The sequence below is a fragment of the Bos indicus genome, chromosome 19 (assembly GCF_029378745.1).
Source record: "Bos indicus isolate NIAB-ARS_2022 breed Sahiwal x Tharparkar chromosome 19, NIAB-ARS_B.indTharparkar_mat_pri_1.0, whole genome shotgun sequence".
NCBI lineage: Eukaryota > Metazoa > Chordata > Mammalia > Artiodactyla > Bovidae > Bos > Bos indicus.
In genome coordinates this window covers 8,321,898-8,335,546 of record NC_091778.1, presented here as the reverse complement: position 1 = coordinate 8,335,546, position 13,649 = coordinate 8,321,898, and the positions used below count along the sequence as shown (strand labels likewise).

Genomic DNA, 13,649 nt, shown 5'->3' with positions numbered 1-13,649 from the left:
ATCATTGGCTTGATTAGATCTTTGTTAGACTTAAGACTGACTGTGTTTGTTTGTGAAGAAAAAGAAGAAAAATGAACGATCTTATGAGTATTTTTGACAATGTACCTTCTAAAAGTGAAAGTGAAATTGTTAGTTGCTCAGTTGTGTCCAAATCTTTGCAATCCTGTGGACTGTAGCCCACCAGACTCCTCTGTCCATGGAATTCTCCAGGCAAGAATACTGGAGTGGGTGGCCATTCCCATCTTCAGGGGATCTTCTAAGACAACTTTGAAAGGCAGATTGTAATTGGAAATTTTATGATAGTTTTTTAATTTTCTAGGAGTGGAATTTATAACACTTAAGTCCATTGCTGGAATTTTACAAATCAATCTTTCTCATACACTCATACATGTATATGCATTCAAGCTCATTACACACACACACACACACACACACAGTATTTCCAGATATCTCTGGAAACTCTTATCAAATATTAGAGTATAGGGTATTTTGTTCCCCAGTTAAAAGTGTCTAAAAGTCCATTACTGGGTGAGGAAGCATATAAACCATAATATGGCCATAAAAACCATAATACTTTAAAACATATAAACCATAATACTTTAAAACATATAAACCATAGTACTTTGGCCACCTGATGTGAAGAACTGACTCACTGGAAAAGACCCTGATGCTGGGAAAGATTGAAGGCAGGAGAAGGGGACGACGGAGGATGAGTGGTTGGATGGCATCACTGACTCAATGAACATGAGTTTGAGCAAGCTTCGGGAAGATGGACAGGGAAGCCTGGAGTGCTGCAGTCCATGGGGTTGCAAAAAGTCAAACATGACCGAGCAAGTGAACTGAACTGAATTGTCACATCATCAGAGTGTCATCAGTCTTTTCATAGCTATAAATCATATCAGATTATTTCCTATTTTTGAAAGGGGTTGGGTTGTGGTGGTTAAAACAAATGAGATCTAGTCATCTAATAAGAGGAAGCAGCTTCCTGAACGGAGAAGGCAATGGCACCCCACTCCAGTACTCTTGCCTGGAAAATCCCATGGACGGAGAGGACTGGTGGGCTGCAGTCCATAGGGTTGCTAAGAGTCGGACACGACTGAGTGACTTCACTTTCACTTTTCACTTTCATGCACTGGAGAAGGAAATGGCAACCCACTCCAGTGTTCTTGCCTGGAGAATCCCAGGGATGGGGGAGCCTGGTGGGCTGCCATCCATGGGGTTGCTCAGAGTTGGACACGACTGAAGCAACTTAGCAGTAGCAGCAGCTTCCTGAAGGAGGAAAAAGTCTGCATAGAGAAAGGGGGAAAGGAGTTGAAGTTCAACCTAGGTGTTAGGTGTTCTGCTAACACTTGGAATGTGTTCCTTCATTTAATAGTTAAAATGAACTGTTACTGTCATGTCAGTGTCCATTCACTGAATCACAAAGTCTAAAAAATGTATGTGGCTCCTACTATGCTTTAGATCCTGGGATTGATAATGACCAAAGCCGGCAAAGACCTTCCCCTCTACCAAGGGATATGTTTCTAGTCAAGAGCTGAAGGACAGGCTTCTTGTGTTTAATCAGTAGACCCGACCCTAGGGCAGGGCATCCCTGACAGTTTAATTTTGGGTCTGGGGAGGAGTGTGTGGAGAGCACTTAGGATTTAACACCTACAAACTATGCTACTCCTGGTACTTTATGGAAGGTGCATAGGAGTCTGTATTGCGTGTTAAAAAACAGAGGGAAGGAAATTTGATTCCTGGAGAATTTATTTTTTTCCTAAAATTTATTTTTATTGAAGTATAGTTGATTTACAATGTTTCTGGTGTACAGCAAGGTGATTCAGTTATACATATATATAAGTATATATATGTATTCTTTTTTAGATACTTCTCCATTGTAGGTTACTACAAAATTTTGATATAGTTCCCTGTGCAGTAAGTCTTGGTTGTTTATCTATTGTATATACAGTAGTGTGTTCAAGCTGCTTTTAGAAAAGGCAGAGGAACCAGAGATCAAATTGCCAACATCCGCTGGATCATCGAAAAAGCAAGAGAGTTCCAGAAAAACATCTATTTCTGCTTTATTGACTACGCCAAAGCCTTTGACTGTGTGGATCACAACAAACTGTGGAAAATTCTGAAAGAGATGGGAATACCAGACCACCTGACCTGCCTCTTGAGAAACCTGTATGCAGGTCAGGAAGCAATAGTTAGAACTGGACATGGAACAACAGACTGGTTCCAAATAGGAGAAGGAGTATGTCAAGGCTGTATATTGTCACCCTGCTTATTTAACTTCCATGCAGAGTACATCATGAAAAACGCTGGGCTGGAAGAAGCATAAGCTGGAACAATATTGCCGGGAGAAATATCAATAACCTCAGATATGCAGATGACACCACCCTTATGGCAGAAAGTGAAGAGGAACTAAAAGACCTCTTGATGAGAGTGAAAGTAGAGAGTGAAATAGTTGGCTTAAAGTTCAACATTCAGAAAACGAAGGTCATGGCATCTGGTCCCATCACTTCATGGGAAATAGATGGGGAAACACTGGAAACAGTGTCAGACTTTATTTTTCTGGGCTCCGAAATCACTGCTGATGGTGACTGCAGCCATGAAATTAAAAGACACTTACTCCTTGGAAGGAAAGTTATGACCAACCTAGATAGCATATTGAAAAGCAGAGACATTACTTTGCCAACAAAGGTCTGTCTAGTCAAGGCTCTGGTTTTCCAGTGGTCATGTATGGATGTGAGAGTTGGACTGTGAAGAAGGCTGAAAGCTGAAAAATTGATGCTTTTGAACTGTGGTGTTGGAGGAGACTCTTGAGAGTCCCTTGGACTACAAGGAGATCCGACCAGTCCATTATAAAGGAGATCAGTCCTGGGTGTTCTTTGGAAGGACTGATGCTAAAGCTGAAACTCCAGTACTTTGGCCACCTCATGCGAAGAGTTGACTCATTGGAAAAGACTCTGATGCTGGGAGGGATTGGGAGCAGGAGGAGAGGGGGACGACAGAGGATGAGATGGCTGAATAGCATCACTGACTTGATGGACGTTAGTTTGAGTGAACTCTGGGAGTTGGTGATGGACAGGGAAGCCTGGCGTGCTGCAATTCATGGGGTCACAAAGAGTTGGACACGACTGAGAGACTGAACTGAACTGAGTGTGTATCTCGGAGAAGGCAATGGCCACCCACTCCAGTACTCTTGCCTGGAGAATCCCATGGGTGGAGGAGCCTGGTAGGATACAGTCCATGGGGTCACTAATAGTTGGACAAGACCAAACAACTTCACTTTCACTTTTAACTTTCCTGCATTGGAGAAGGAAATGGCAACCCACTCCACTGTTCTTGCCTGGAGAATCCCAGGGATGGGGGGAGCCTGGTGGGCTGTTGTCTATGGGGTCACACAGAGTTGGACACGACTGAAGCGACTTAGCAGCATCAGTGTGTATCTAATCCCAAATTTCTAATTTATCTCTTCCCCTATTCCTTCCACCTTTGGTAACCATAAGTTTGTTTTCTATGTCTGTGAGTCTATTTCTTCTTTGCAATAAGTTCATTTGTATCATTTTTAAAAGACTGCACATGTAGGTGATATCATATGATATTTGTCTTTGACTTAGTTCATTTAATATGATAATCTGTGTGTGTGCATGCATGCTCAGTCCTGTCTGACTCTTTGTGATCCCATGGACTGTAGCCTTCCAGGCTCCTCTGTCCATGGAATTCTCCAGGAAAAATTACCAGAGCAGGTTGCCATTTCCTACTCCAGGGGATCTTCGTCCCCCAGGGATCAAACCCACGTCTCTTACATCTCCTACATTGGCCAGTAGATTGTTTACCCTTTCACCACCTAGGAAGTCCCTATGATAATCTTTAGGTCCATATTGCTGCAAATGGCTGAGTATATTATTATTTTACTATCAGTGAGGAATATTCCATTATGCATATACATACATATGGCCAACTCTTGGCAACTCTATGGACTGTAGCCTATCAGACTCCTCTGTCCATGGGATTCTCCAGGTAAGAATAATGGAGTGGGTTGCCATTCTCTCCTCCAGGGGATTTTCTCAACCTAGGGATCAAGCCTGGGTTTCTTATGTCTCCTCATTGGCAGGCAGGTTCTTTACCACTATCTCTTAACTGCACAGGAAACCCCATATGTGTCCATGACTTGGCTATTACAAACAGTGCTTACTGTGAACATTGGGGTGCATGTATCCTTCTGAATTAGAGTTTCCTCTAGATATTGGTATATGACCAGGAGTGGGACTACTGTTCAGTGGCCAAGTAGTGTCCAACTCTTTGTGACCCCGTGGACTGCAGCATGCCAGGCTTTGCTGTCCCTCCCAGAGCTTGGCCAAATTCATGTTCCTTGAATCAGTGCTGCCATTCTCTGTCACCCTCTTCTCCTTCTGCCTTCAGTTTTTCCCAGCATCAGGTTTTTTTTCCAGTGAGTCAGCTGTTTGCATCACATGGTCAAAGTATTGGAGTTTCAGTTTCAGCATCAGCCCTTCCAAGGAGTACTCGAGGTTGATTTCCTTTATACCTGACTGGCTCGGTCTCCTTGCAGTCCAGGGGACTCTAAAGAGTCTTTTCCAGCCCCACAGTTCGAAATCATCAATTCTTTTGGTGCTTTGCATTCTTTATGATTCAGCTCTCACATCCATACATGACTACTGGAAAGACCATATCCTTGAGTATATGGACCTTTGCAAAGTGATGTCTTTGCTTTTTAATACACTGTCTAGGTTTCTCATAGCTTTACTGGATCTTATTGGAATCTATTTTTGTTTTTTTAAGGAACCTCCATACTATTCCTGGAAAATTTAGTAGAGATTTTATTGTAAATTGGTATATTTAAATCAGTTTTCATCTTTTAGCTGTATTCACATACTTTCATATTGTATGATTATTAATAGAATTTGCATTACAGTATGTGATATCTATTGTCCTATCTTAAACTTCCATTTTTTTTCTACCTCAATTCAAGGCTTTTCTCTAAAATTTTCAGCAATACATACAGTGAATATGCCAACACTTTTATAAAAGTTTAAGGTTCTTTGTATTTTCATACAGATCACTCTTGGTACCAAGCTTTAAAAAAAAAGAAAAATTGTTAGCTAGGGTGGTTAGAAGGCACTGTATATTCAATTTTTAAGTCATGAAACAAACTCATTATATTTTAGCCAATCATATCAAATATCCAAATGAAAATGAGATACTCATCGCTATTTGATTGTTTAGCATCAGTTCAGCACTTTAACCGCCTCAAACACATCTTTTTCTCAGAGGACTTTAAAACCTAAAACATTTTCTAGTATTGTATAACACTCTGTAATTTACAAAAGTGGTTTTTAATGTTAATTTTTGAGGTATAATTTAAATACAGATCATAAGTATACAATCTTAAGTACATGGTTTTTAGAAAGTGTTTTGACAAATATATGCACTCATGTAACTACCACACCTCAATCAAGACAGAACATTCCCAGCACCCTAGAGTTCTAGTCTATTGCACAATCTCCCTTCTCATATGCAAGACAACCATTGTTCTGATTTTATTATTATACAAATACTGTCATACTGTATGTATTCTTTTGTGTCTGGCTTCTTTCAGTCAGCATATTTTTGAGATTCATCCATGCTGTAGTTTGTATTGGTAGTTCTCTCCTTTTTATTGCTGAGTATGAATATACCATATATTTAGCCATGCATCTGTTGATGGACATTTGTGTTATTTCCAGTTTTGGGTTATCATGAATAAGGGTACTCTGAACATTTGTGTCTATGTTTTTGTATGGTCCATTTCTCTTAGGTAAAGAGTTAGGAGTGGAATTGTTGGGTCCTAGGAGAAGGCAATGACACCCTACTCCAGTACTCTTGCCTGGACAATCCCATGGATGGAGGAGCCTGGTAGGCTGCAGTCCATGGGGTTGCTAAGAGTCGGACATGACTGAGCGTCTTCACTTTCACTTTTCACTTTCATGCATTGGAGAAGGCGATGGCACCCCACTCCAGTACTCTTGCCTGGACAATCCCATGGACAGAGGAGCCTGGTAGGCTGCAGTCCATGGGGTCGCTAAGAGTTGGACACGACTGAAGCGACTTAGCAGCAGCAGCAGCAGGAGACGTATATGATTAACCTTACAAGCAACTACCAAACAGTTTTCCAGTGTAGCGATAACACTTTATTTTTCCACATTTCATGTATATGAATTCCAGTTGCTGTACTTCTTTGCCAACATTTGGCATTGTCAGTCTTTTAATTTTAGGCACTCTAATGTATGCGTTAAGCTTTCATTTCAGTTTCATGGAGAGTTTTACTTGCATTTCTTTGATGTCTAATGAGTTTGGGTGTTTTATTATGTGCTTACTGGTTATTTTTCTGTCTTTTGTGAAGTGTTACATATTTTGCTAATTTTTAAACTGGGTTGTTTGTCTGTTTGCTATTGAGTGTTAGGAACTCTTTATATATTCTGAATACAAGTCCTATGTAATGTAAATTTTCTTCCTCAGGCTGTGGCTTATTATATTTTTAATGTAGTCTTCTGAATTTTTAATTTATCCTTTTAATGGTTAGTATTTTCATTGTCTTGTTTAGTAATTTACAGGGATTTTATCTTATATTTTCTTTGAGAAGATTTAAAGTTTTAGCTTATACATTTGTGTCTGTGATTAATATAAATTAATTTTGTATTTGGTGTGAAGCAGAGATTGAGATTTATTTTTTCCCAAATTATTATCTAGTTGGTACAGTGTTATTCATTGAAAATGTTTTCCTTTCCTGACTGAATGGCTTTGGCACTTCTGCTGAAAATCAGTTGATTGTATAAGTGAACGTAAAGGGTTGGACCATCTATTCTGCTCTATTGATCTGTTTGTCTATCCTTATGCTAGTCAATAATACCATATGTCTGGATTGCTATAGTTTGATAATATTAAGACCCTCAGCTTTTTCCTTTCTTTGTAAGATTCCTTTGACTATTCTAGATCCATTGCTTTTCTATTAAAATTTTTGAATTAATTTGTCAAGTTTCACAAAAAAAGTCCACTGGGATTTTGACTGTTTTTGAACTGAAACTATAGAAAATTTGTTAATAGCTTGAGTTTGCTACTGAAGCTGAAGAAGAGTCATGGACGCTCAGAGAATCATGGAGTTTAGAATACTAGAGTTGGAAAAGACATTGGATAAATCAGTTTTCTGCAGAGGTTCTTTAACCTTGTTGCATACTGAAATCCCCTGGGGATCTTTAAACAACATATATGTGACTCCCACCCCGATATATTCTGATTTAATTGGTCTGGCTTGCAACATAGGCATCAGGATTTTTAAAAGCTCTCCTGGTAATTCTAACATGCAGCAAATTTTGGGGACCACTGGTTTAGTGCTCAAATTTATAGATGTGGAAATTGAGGCCCAGAAGTTTTAAGTTGCCTAAATTTTCAAAAAACCTTAGAAAGTGACTCACTTAAAACCTAGTACTCTTCACACAATGTCATATAGTTGTTTTTAAAAAATTATGTAAACCTTGCAAAGCAATCACCGCCACAGCTCCCAGCCAAGACTAAATAGCTGCCTCTTTCTTGCCAGCAGAGAATGTTATCTAGTTCTTTGTGTCATACTGAGCAAAGTTCTAAATGTGAATTTCCTCAGGGAAGTACCAAAGCAAAGGAATAGAGAGGAGAAAAGACTGAAAGAAACAACACAGGCGTTAAGGCCAGGTGCGTTATAATACCACTGGATGCCAACTGAATTGCTGTCTTTTCAATGGTTGTCAATTTTCAAGCTACAAAAACAAAAGGCTATTTGGAGAAACACGATGAAGCCTGAAGTCTTATGCTTCTCGGGGAAAAACACATAATAATATTATTAAGTTCAATATTAGCAATTTCTATTTAAATTTCATTTAAAGGAAATTGCTTTTAAACATCATAAGAAAAAGAACATTGCTCAGCATGCAGATTTATTTTCTCTGGGGGAGTCAACATCCTTCTATTTGGAAAGTAGAAATTTAGGATAACAGACATAAAAACTGGTGTTATGCAGTTATTACTTCTTTAATTGAGTATATTAAAGGCTGTAGCCCCTCTTTTTCCAACACACTTTTTAAGCTCTTTGAGGGCAGGAACCATGTTTTTCTTACTTGGTAAACTCTCATTAGCACAGTGCATGGCATGTCTCTGCATGGCTGTTGCTGAGTGTTAAATGGAACTAGCTTCCAGAAGAAGAAAAGCTAAGGGCCACATTAGATTGTCTCTAAGAAAAGTCCTATAGACTTTAACAGTCAGGCACTTCTCATTTCAAAGGTTTAAAGCAATGCATGCTAAGTGGATCTTTCATCTTCAAACTTCATGTTGACCATTTTTCAGGGTAAATGTCATCGTTTCACAATTTTTCTCATTTCAAGGTGTTTGGAGACAAGAGAAGACTGTTCCCATGTGCCCATTTAGTTATGAGATTTGGGCTTTTCTAAACTGTTTATCACGGAGAAAGCAATGGCACCCCACTCCAGTACTCTTGCCTGGAAAATCTCATGGACGGAGGAGCCTGGTAGGCTGCAGTCCATGGGGTTGCTAAGGGTCGGACACAACTGAGTGACTTCACTTTCACGCATTGGAGAAGGAAATGGAAACCCACTCCAGTGTTCTTGCCTGGAGAATCCCAGGGGCGGGGGAGCCTGGTGGGCTGCCGTCTATGGGGTCGCACAGAGTCGGACACGACTGAAGTGACTTAGCAGCAGCAAATTGTTTATCATTATTTGTGTTTTGTCATAAGGCATCTTTCAAACTGTCCTTAAAACTGCTTACTGGCTGTCAATTCTCAGAATTACTGTTGTCAATAAGTAACCCATTCCCTACTTTTGGAAATAGAACCAGTTTAAAAAAATAGTGGTGATGTGCCAGAAACATATTCAGAGTCAGTCCACATATTCCTAAAACAACAATAATTTTTCTAAGCTGGAGCTGTACGTGGGGTCCACCCTCGAAGTGCTCCTGTTTGGACTGGGCCACATGAATGAAGAGGAGGCAGGAGATGGAGCGATTCCCAAGTTTACTTTAGGGATGGACAGCAGAGGGTAACATGAGACTGCAGACATGTCTCTGTTATTTTTATCTCCCAGATTAGAGGAGAAAATCATACTGGAATAAACATGTACTTAATACCTAATTTGGGGATTTTGGAAAACTTTAGATCCAAAGGGATGACTGAGACAGGGAGTGATTAAGGGTGGGCAGGAGGCAACAGAGAAGGAAAAGTTCCTTGGGAGCCATCCTGCAAGAACCAGAGTTGTATTTCATAGCTGTCATCATTAAGCCTGCTGGAGAGTAATATGTGTGAATCCCAGTCTCCCATTCCATCCCACCCTCTTTCCCCTCTTGGTATCCATATGTTTGTTCTCGTCTGTGTCTCTATTTCTGCTTTGCAAATAAGATCATCTACACCATTTCACTTTCATGCATTGGAGAAGGAAATGGCAACCCACTCCAGTGTTCTTGCCTTGAGAATCCCAGGAACGGGGGAGCCTGATGGGCTGTCGTCTATGGGGTCGCACAGAGTCGGACACGACTGAAGCGACTTAGCAGCAGCAGCAGCATACCATTTTTCTAGATTCCACATATATGTGTTACTATATGGTATTTGTTTTTCTGACTTAATTCACTCTGTATGACAGTCTTTTTATATACACTATTTTGTATAAAATAGACAATGAATTAGAACAGACTACAGCCTAGGGACTTCCCTAGGGCTTCCTGGTGGCTCAGACGGTAAAGCGTCTGCCTGCAATCCGGAAGACCCGGGTTCGATCCCTGGGTCGGGAAGATCCCCTGGAGAAGGCAATGGCAATCCACTCCAGCACTCTTGCCTGGAAAATCCCATGGATGGAGGAGCCTGTAGGCTGCAGTCCATGGGGTCGCAAAGAGTCCGACACGACTGAATGACTTCACTTTCACTTTCACAGCCTAGGGAACTCTAGTCAATGCTCTGTGGTGACCTAAATGGGAAGCAAGTCCAAGGAAGAGGGTTTATAATACCTGTGGCTGATTCACTTTGCTATACAGCAGAAACTAATAAAACATTTTAAAGCAACAATACTCCAATTTAAAGAAAAAAAGAATGCTAGAGAGATTGGCAAAGAATCATTTAGAGGAGATAGGCATTAGCATGAGATATAAGCTGCTCTGATCATTTTGACATTGCTTTGGATGGGTAATGAGATGGCTGGATGGCATCACTGACTCGATGGACGTGAGTCTCAGTGAACTCCTGGAGTTGGTGATGGACAGGGAGGCCTGGCGTGCTGCGATTCATGGGGTCGCAAAGAGTCGGACACGACTGAGCGACTGGTCTGATCTTTATTGGGTATTGCTTTTCAGAAGTCATTGATGATAAAGAGCCAGTTGATATCTACCTGATAAATGATTACTTCCTTACAGGATCAAGGATTTTTCAATGCCCTCTGCCCCAACTATTTCAGACGTGCTGACACAGGGTGGGTGTTATCCCTTGCTCTCGCTGGCAGAGTGGTGAACTGACAAGTGTGAGGAGGCCTCTGACAGCGACACCACTGTCCCATGTTACTGGATACACTACAGATCATATGACTCAGTATTCTTGCATAAACACTTCTCTAAACCACCAGCTTTCAGGCTTTAATCAAATCACTGTTACTTCTTTGGACTGACCATGGTGAGCCAGCTTTTAAAAACTCAACCTCTGAAGGACTAAAACCTTGATTCTAAAACAGTGTAGGCTTTGGAGTTAGCCATATTTGGGTTTGGTTCCAGTCCTGTTCTTATTATCAGGAGAATTTGTACACAATTTTTTTAACTTGAATGTCCCCCTCTGTAAACTGGAGATAGGAGTACTTACTTCTCAGGGTTGCTGTGAGGATTACATGAGAAGATGTGTATACAGTACTCAGGACAGCGCTTGGCAGATAGGAGGCACTCAATACTTGAGAGCTATTACTACTATTATTATTATACCATTATCATCACCATCATTATTCTACTACTATAGGAAAGTTCCATAGATCGATAAACAAACAAGAAATGCTCTTAAATAAAAACAAAGAACTTATAGCACTGACATCTTGCAAGTGAAGCTTTAGAGTTTGGAATTGTAAATTCCTATACTTCTCACTACCAAAGTTTGTCTAGAAAGTGTTTAGTTATCACTTTAAGAATGGGATGAAAATTAATTACTAATATTCAAATAGTGATTTTCTTACTGAATATTACTATTGATTGGTTGAATATTGTAGACGAAAATTAGGATTAGGTAAAAAAAAAAAAAAAAAAAAATATATATATATATATATATATATATATATATGACTCTTGAGAATCAAGAGTGAAAAGAATCCTGGAATTGACCCATGAATTTAGATATATTCCTGGAGAATTTCAAAAAGAGAATTTACAATTGTTTATAAATAAATCTTTAAACAAAAACTAGACATACCAAACAGCCACCAATTAGTGGCTATTTGCTGAATGGATTCTATGTAGTATATCATTTTTATATCTAGGATCTTAGGAGTTAGGGTGTGATTGTTACTTTTTGGATCAATTGACTGGGCTAAGCTTAGGATGCCAAGATGGCTGATAAAACATCATTTCTGAGTGTATCTGTGAGGGTGTTTCCAAAAGAGATTAGCATTTGAATCAAAAGAAAAAGTAAAGATCATCCTCCCCAAAGTGGGTAGGCATCACACTATTTGTTGAGGGCCCTAAAAGAGCCAAAAGGGGGAGGAAAGGCAAATATGCTCTCTGCTTTAGCTGGAACATATTATCTTCTCCTGACACTGGTTCCATGGTTTTTAGACCTTCAGGTTTGGATTAGAAAGAACTATACCACCAGCTTTCATGGGCCTCCGGCTTTCAGGCAGCAGACTGTGAGACTCCTTATCCTCCATAATCCTGTGATCTAATCCCTCATTCAGTTCAGTTCAGTTGCTCAGTTGTGTCTGACTCTTTGTTTGCGACCCCATGGACTACAGCATGCCAGGCCTCCCTGTCCATCACCAACTCCTGGAGTGTTTACTCAAATTCATGTCCATTGAGTCAGTGATGCTATCCAACCTTCTCATCCTCTGTCGTCCCCTTCTCCTCCTGCCCCCAATCCTTCCCAGCATCAGGGTCTTTTCCAATGAGTCGGCTCTTTGCATCAGGTGGCCAAAGTATTGGAGTTTCACCTTCAGCATCAGTTCTTGCAATGAACATTCAGGACTGATCTTCTTTAGGATGGACTGGTTGGATCTCCTTGCAGTCCAAGGGACTGTCAAGAGTCTTCTCCAACATCACAGTTCAAAACCATCAATTCCTTGGTGCTCATCTTTCTTTCTAATCCATATATGACTACTGAAAAAACCATAGATTCAACTAGACGGACATTTGTTGGCAAAGTAATGTCTCTGCTTTTTAATATGCTATCTAGGTTGGTCATAACTTTTCTTCCAAGGAGTAAATGTCTTTTAATTTCATGCCTGCAGTTACCATCTGCCGTGATTTTTGAGCCCCCAAAAATAAAGTCTGCCACTGTTTCCCTATCTATTTGCCATGAAGTGATGGGACCAGATGCCATGATCTTAGTTTTTTGAATGTTGAGATTTAAGCCAACTTTTTCACTCTCCTCTTTCACTTTCATCAAGAGGCTCTTTAGTTCTTCTTTGCTTTCTGGCGTAAGGGTGGTGTCATTTGCATATCTAAGGTTATTGATATTTCTCCCGGAGATCTTGATTCCAGCTTATGCTTCATCCAGCCCAGCGTTTCTCATGATGGACTCTGCATAGAAGTTAAATAAGCAGGGTGACAATATATAGCCTTGATGCACTCCTTTTCCTATTTGGAACCAGTCTGTTGTTCCATGTCCAGTTCTAACTGTTGCTTCCTGACCTGCATACAGATTTCTCAAGAGGCAGGTCAGGTGGTCCAGTATTCGTATCTCTTTGAGAGTTTTCCATAGTTGGTTGTGATCCACACAGTCAAAGGCATTGGCATGGTCAATAAAGCAGAAATAGATGTTTTTCTGGAACTCTCTTGCTTTTTCGATGATCCAGCGGATGTTGGCAATTTGATCACTGGTTCCTCTGCCTTTTCTAAAACCAGCTTGAACATCTGGAATTTCACAGTTCACGTATTGCTGAAACCTGGCTTGGAGAATTTTGAGCATTACTTTACTAGTGTATGAGATGAGTGCAAATGTGTGGTAGTCTGAGCATTCTTTGGCATTGCCTTTCTTTGGGACTGGAATGAAAACTGACCTTTTCCAGTCCTGTGGCCACTGCTGAGTTTTCCAAATTTGCTGGCATATTGAGTGCAGTACTTTCACAGCATCATCTTTCAGGATTTGAAATAGCTCAACTGGAATTCTATCACTTCCACTAGCTTTGTTCGTAGTGATGCTTTCTAAGGCCCACTTGACTTCACATTCCAGGATGTCTGGCTCTAGGTAAGTGATCACACCATTTTGATTATCTGGGTCATGAAGATCTTTTTTGTACAGTTCTTCTGTGTATTCTTGCCACCTCTTCTTAATATCTTCGCTTCTGTTAGGTCCATACCATTTCTGTTCTTTATTGAGCCCATCTTTGCATGAAATGCTGCCTTGGTATCTCTAATTTTCTTGAAGAGATTTCTAGTCTTTCCCATTC

General features: G+C 40.2%; 1 protein-coding gene across 5 annotated transcripts in view; it reads right to left on the bottom strand.

Moving 5' to 3' along the window:
* The window catches only part of ANKFN1 (ankyrin repeat and fibronectin type III domain containing 1), a 486,838-nt gene that overhangs the window by 243,192 nt on the left and 229,997 nt on the right, over positions 1-13,649 (bottom strand). The window lies entirely within an intron of this gene.